Source organism: Camellia sinensis, chromosome 5, assembly GCF_055761805.1.
Source record: "Camellia sinensis isolate YWXY chromosome 5, ASM5576180v1, whole genome shotgun sequence".
Classification (NCBI taxonomy): Eukaryota; Viridiplantae; Streptophyta; class Magnoliopsida; order Ericales; family Theaceae; genus Camellia; species Camellia sinensis.
Window position 1 is genome coordinate 41,945,764 of NC_138965.1, and position 5,654 is coordinate 41,951,417.

Consider the following 5,654-nt stretch of genomic DNA (forward strand, 5'->3'; position numbering starts at 1 on the left):
GCGTAAAAATGGTCCGAGGGACCCCGAAGTCCCTCTGAAGCTTGCGGCGGGCCCGGTTTGTTTCGGCACGGTAAAGTTCGGGCCTAAGCCCAGCCCAGTATCTTGGATTTGGATCTTTTATTTTTGGGCCCGGTTCAACCCCAAAAAAAAGAGGCATGCGGGCAACCCGTCCCGGCCCGATAAATTTCAAAAAAATAATAATAAAAAATAACTTACAATAGTTAAATAATTAAAATAAATAAATAAATAAATCTCATAAAAATAAAATAATTAAATAAATAAAAAGATTGATCTTATAAAAATAAAAACATAAAATAATTAAATAAAAATTAATATAATTAAATAAACAGCCGTGCTACCGACCCCAGAATAAACAGCCGTGCTACCGATCCCAAGCTGGGGGCACCCCCAGTGGCAGGTGGCACACTGCCAGTGGCTGGAATTCAAAAAAAAAAAAAAAGGATTTTTCAGCCAATCAGGAGCGACCCCAGTGACCCTACTGGGGGTGTTAGGCATTTTTCTTAAATAAATAACATTAATAATTTTAAAATAAAACAAAAATTAATAATAATTTATTAAATTAAAATCAAATTATGAATTATTTAATGAAAAATGATGATATGATGTATCACTGTGTGCACAGCAGCACAATTTGTGCGTGTGGCTGGGAAAGTGGGAAAGTGCACTTAATAATATATATCGAAAAGTACACCTAAGGTCCTAAGCTCGCGTGAAAGAAAAAAAAAAAATATATATATATATATATATATATATTAAGTTGGAAGGTAATGCTGGGCTTGTGGGGGCTCACCACGAGTCCCATTTTGATAATCCGAACCGTTCAATGTGTAGAACTCTTCCATTACTATATGTCTGTAAAAAACCACGTTAATCGAATATCGCTAACTACATGATCAAATCTATTTGGTATAAAAATGCATTGTGTTACAGTTAATGGTTTACAAAAAAAACTAATCCGATCAGATAGTTATAGATATTCGATCAACGTGATTTTTTACAAATATATAATACTTGACGAGTTGTACACATTGCACGGTTCGATTAGCAAAATGGGACCCGTGATGGCTCTCACTGGCCAAAGAACACCGTCTAAATAGTTGCCTGAGAATGAGGCAACCATTTCCTAGCCTAGCCACAATTTTGAGCCAAACTCAAAGGAATATATATAAAACGGTCATAATAATTCAAACGGATAGATTTTAAACTAGTATAAATATATTTTAGTTTTCAAAATATATTTCACAACAAATCATTCTCTCTCTCTCTTCAACTCTCTCAATCTCTTTCAACTCTCAATTAATTTGAAGTGTCGTCCCTATGTGGCTATTGCAATTGCGCAATAAGAAACTTTTAGCAGAAGAAGAAAATTTCTATATTGCATTCGCCAGTCGGTAATATTAATTAGTTTAATTAAATTTATGCACATATATTAATTATTATTTTTTACTTATTGAATTTACACATTATTTAAATTAATTGTTAATTCTTATATATTGTTTTACTTGCATTACTATGGATCCTAATATGCCTAATGTTTATGTCGATGTTGATACATATACTACACCACATGAATCTGTTGATTCTCCTTCTAATATCCATGTTCCAACAGTTACATCATCATCTAGGAGCAGAAGTAGTAGTGTTTGAGAACATTTTGAAAAAATATCTATAAATAATTCTGATGGCACAATTATATTTAAAGCAAAATGTAAATATTATGCACGTTTACTTAGTGTTGCATCTGCAAGATGTACTAGTCATTTAAAAAGGCATTCTGACAAATATTTATGAAGTAAACAACCTGATATTCGAAATCAAATGCAATTAGGGGCTTCATCAACTGGTAATTTGCAAACATTTTCATATCATCCTATACATGCACAAAATTCTGTAGTTGATTATATTATTAAAAAAGAACAATATTTTAGTACTAGTGAATGTCCTGATTTTATCAAAATAATTCACGAAAGTTTTGCACCGCAATATCCAAGTTTTTCAAGAAATACTACTAGAAACAGGATTTTAAAAAAATTTAAGGATATTAAAAGTGAATTATTTGATATCTTTAAAAATTTGAATGGAAGAGTTTGTTTAACATATGATTTGTGGTCAAATAATGGTTTTGAATATCAATGTATCACTGCACATTTTATTGATAATGATTGGAAATTAAATAAAAGAATTATTTTATTTAAATTAATTGAACTTCCATACAATGGTCATTCGCTTGGTGTAGAAATAAGAAATGTATTATATGAGTGGACTTTACAAAATAAAATATTTACGATTAGTTTAGATAATGCATCATATTATAATCAAACTGTAACCCATTTAAAATCAACTTTACAATTACTTGTTGATGGTGATTTATTTCATGTTCGTTGTTGTGCCCATATTTTAAATTTGATTGCTAAAGAAGCTATGCATGTATACGAAACTTTTATACTTGTAATAAAAAATGTAGTTGTTATTATTATGTATTATAGTAATCGAATTTCAGAATATAGAAAAAATTGTCAACGAGAAAATATGTCATTTAAAAAATTAATTTTAAATATAGATAGTAGGTGGAATTCAACATATAATATGTTAAAAATAGCTTGTAAACAAAGAAGAGCAATAAATTTATTTTTTGCAACAACATCAATAGGAGGAGTACTGACACTCGCTGAACTTAATTGGCGCCAAGTAGCCTTGTATAAAGATTTTTTAAAAGTTTCCGATACTTCAACAAAATTATTTATATATATATATATATATATATATATATTCCTACCTCACCATTTGTTTTACATATGCTAGCAGAAATAACTAAAGTTTTCATAAAATATATGGGTAATGAACCTTATGTAACAATTATTACTTCAATGAAAGAAAATTTTGATAAATATTTTCATCATTTGCCTCATCTATTAGGTTTAGCTATAATACTTGATCCTAGATGTAAAGAGGTTGGTTTACAATAATTTTTAGAGCGTATTTTCGATGATCAAATACAATTTGCCCCTATTATGCAAACACGCAACATATTATTTCAAGAATACAGGACGGCTGCAGCTGCATCTGCATCTATAAATACACCTACACACACTACACTAGCAGTCCAACAATCTCGAGGCAGGAGATTAAGTATTTACACAGCAATAAAAAGTAGAAGAATATCTTAACATACACGTGTAAGTAGTTATGAACTGTAACGTTATTTGGAAAGCCCGTCAGTGGATGATTCCGATAATTTTGACATTTTGGAATGGTGGAAACAAAATGAATCTATGTGGACTGTGTTTTCACAGATGGCCCGTGATATACTAACCGTTCATATTTTTACAGTTGCTTCAGAAACAACTTTTAGTGTAGATGGACGGGTGCTGAATAACTACAGGAGCAGGCTTTCACCCGAAATGGTTGAGGCATTGATGATATCCAGGGATCATATGCACGCGCTTACAAGAAGACAAAATTTTAGTGAAAAATAACGAATTCAATATGATTTGGATGACATATCATCGAGCAACGCGACTAAAATGTCTGTCTTCTCTGATGATTGATCAACAATTTATTTTTTACTATTTCATTTCATTTCTTTTTTTTCTTGGTTTTTGCTTCTTTTTGTTTGTATTAGATTATTGAGGTGGAGTATAATGCAAATGATTGGTAAGTTAGTAGGTGCCAACCTAGTTGGGATGTACTTGATCTATAGTGATGCAATTGTAATACCATCATTAGTAATCTACACCTAATTTGTTTAATAATATCAATTTTTTTAATATTTTATTTCATTTTGAAATAAAAATTATTCATTCAATAAATGTTATATAAATAATTTAATATTGTAATATTGAAAGTTTCAATTTCATATATATAAAATTATTCATTTCGAAAGAAAAAAAAATTACATAATTGCATATTTTTTTAGTTATAAGTTCACAATTAAAAAAACATAAGTCATATATAATTAAATTTAAATATCACTACAAAACATTACATAATCAAACAAAATATCTCATTAATCGTAATTAAAATACTTTAGTATAATTTTTTTTAATTTTTTTTTATTTCTATTATTTAAAAAAAGCCTAACTAGGCCCGACCCGCGGCCCTAGGCCCAGCCCTATTATGAGTGGACTTGGGCCTGGGCCCCACATTTTAGCCCATGGGCCGGCCCAGGCCGGGCCACTAAAAAATCGCAAGCCCACAAAGCTCGAATGAACCGGGCCGGGCCATTATTACACCCTTAGTTGAGAGGTTTAAAAAGAAATTTTATTTTTTTCTTTTTCAAACTCCCCCACCAACTATATATTGTATTTAACTTTTTAATTATGTTAATTTTTTTATTTTTTCGATTCATCTAATAAATTTTTAAAAATAAATATATGTTAATTTCAAAACAAATTTTAAAAAGTTAAAATAAGTCAAAAAGAGTCTATTTTTTTTTCTATTTTTGTTTCAATTTTAAAATTTTTTGATTTGTCTTGTCAAGTAAAATTTATAAATCTAAATTTTTTTAAAAAATAGAGTAAAAATAAGTCAACAAAAAATACAGAATATTTGTCAAAATAATTAATATTTTTAAAAATATTATTATCACATAATTCTTAAATTCAATTCTCTATAAAAATTTATGTTAGCATATCCTGGCTCCGTTTGGTTTAGTTTAAAAATTGAAAAATTTATTAGAAAATCCTCTTTTAAATGTTTGTATTTTAATTAGTCCATAAGGTATTCTCATATTCTGATAAGTCTTATTATTAGGATATTTGATATACCAAATCTTAATTCTCATATTTAAGGTATTTTATGGATATTTATATATTTACAAATATTTTTTGAACGGTTAGTAATTTGATGATTTGAACATTCATATTTTACAATGTGAATATTTTCATTGACGTGTGAATATTCACATTGACATGTTAACATTCGCATTAATGGTGTGAACATTCACACTGTAAATGTGAATATTATTACGGCTATTTTGGTAACTATGTCACTCATAGGACTTATTAGAACATAAGAAAATAATGTGGACTAAATGAAACATAAGTAGGTAAAAAGGGATTTATTAAAAATTGCCCCTTTAAAATTCATTTTTGAAGATAAGTTTTTTAAAAGAGTTTTAAAATTTTAAAACATGTTTAGTTATGAGTAAGGGTGGTCGCAGTTCAGTTTTGGATGATTTGCAGATCGATTTGGTCATTCCCGCATATATGCGGTTTGGGAAAAATTCAACCCGTAACCACCCATAGTACAGGTTGCGGTTTATGTGGATAGGTTTGCGGATGTACGGGCGATTTGCGGATTAGACCTTTTTCTTTGAAAAATTATTTTAGAGCCTTTTTTTCCTATTTTGTAAATATTTATTGTTGGCCCTTTTCCCCCATTTTCTAAAATGCTCAAACATTTATAATTAATGAATTAAAACTTATAAAATTAAAAACACAATAAAATCAATTCCTAATACAAACAAATCATTCAAAATCCTAACTTTTAAATCAAATCATAAATTAACACAAGTACATCTTTCAAAAACCTAAACTAGATTATCAATCTCATTCACTATCTACTACCCAACAATACAATTAAAGTAAAATCAATCAAAATTCTAAGTTTACCTAAAAGTAATTATTCATTAA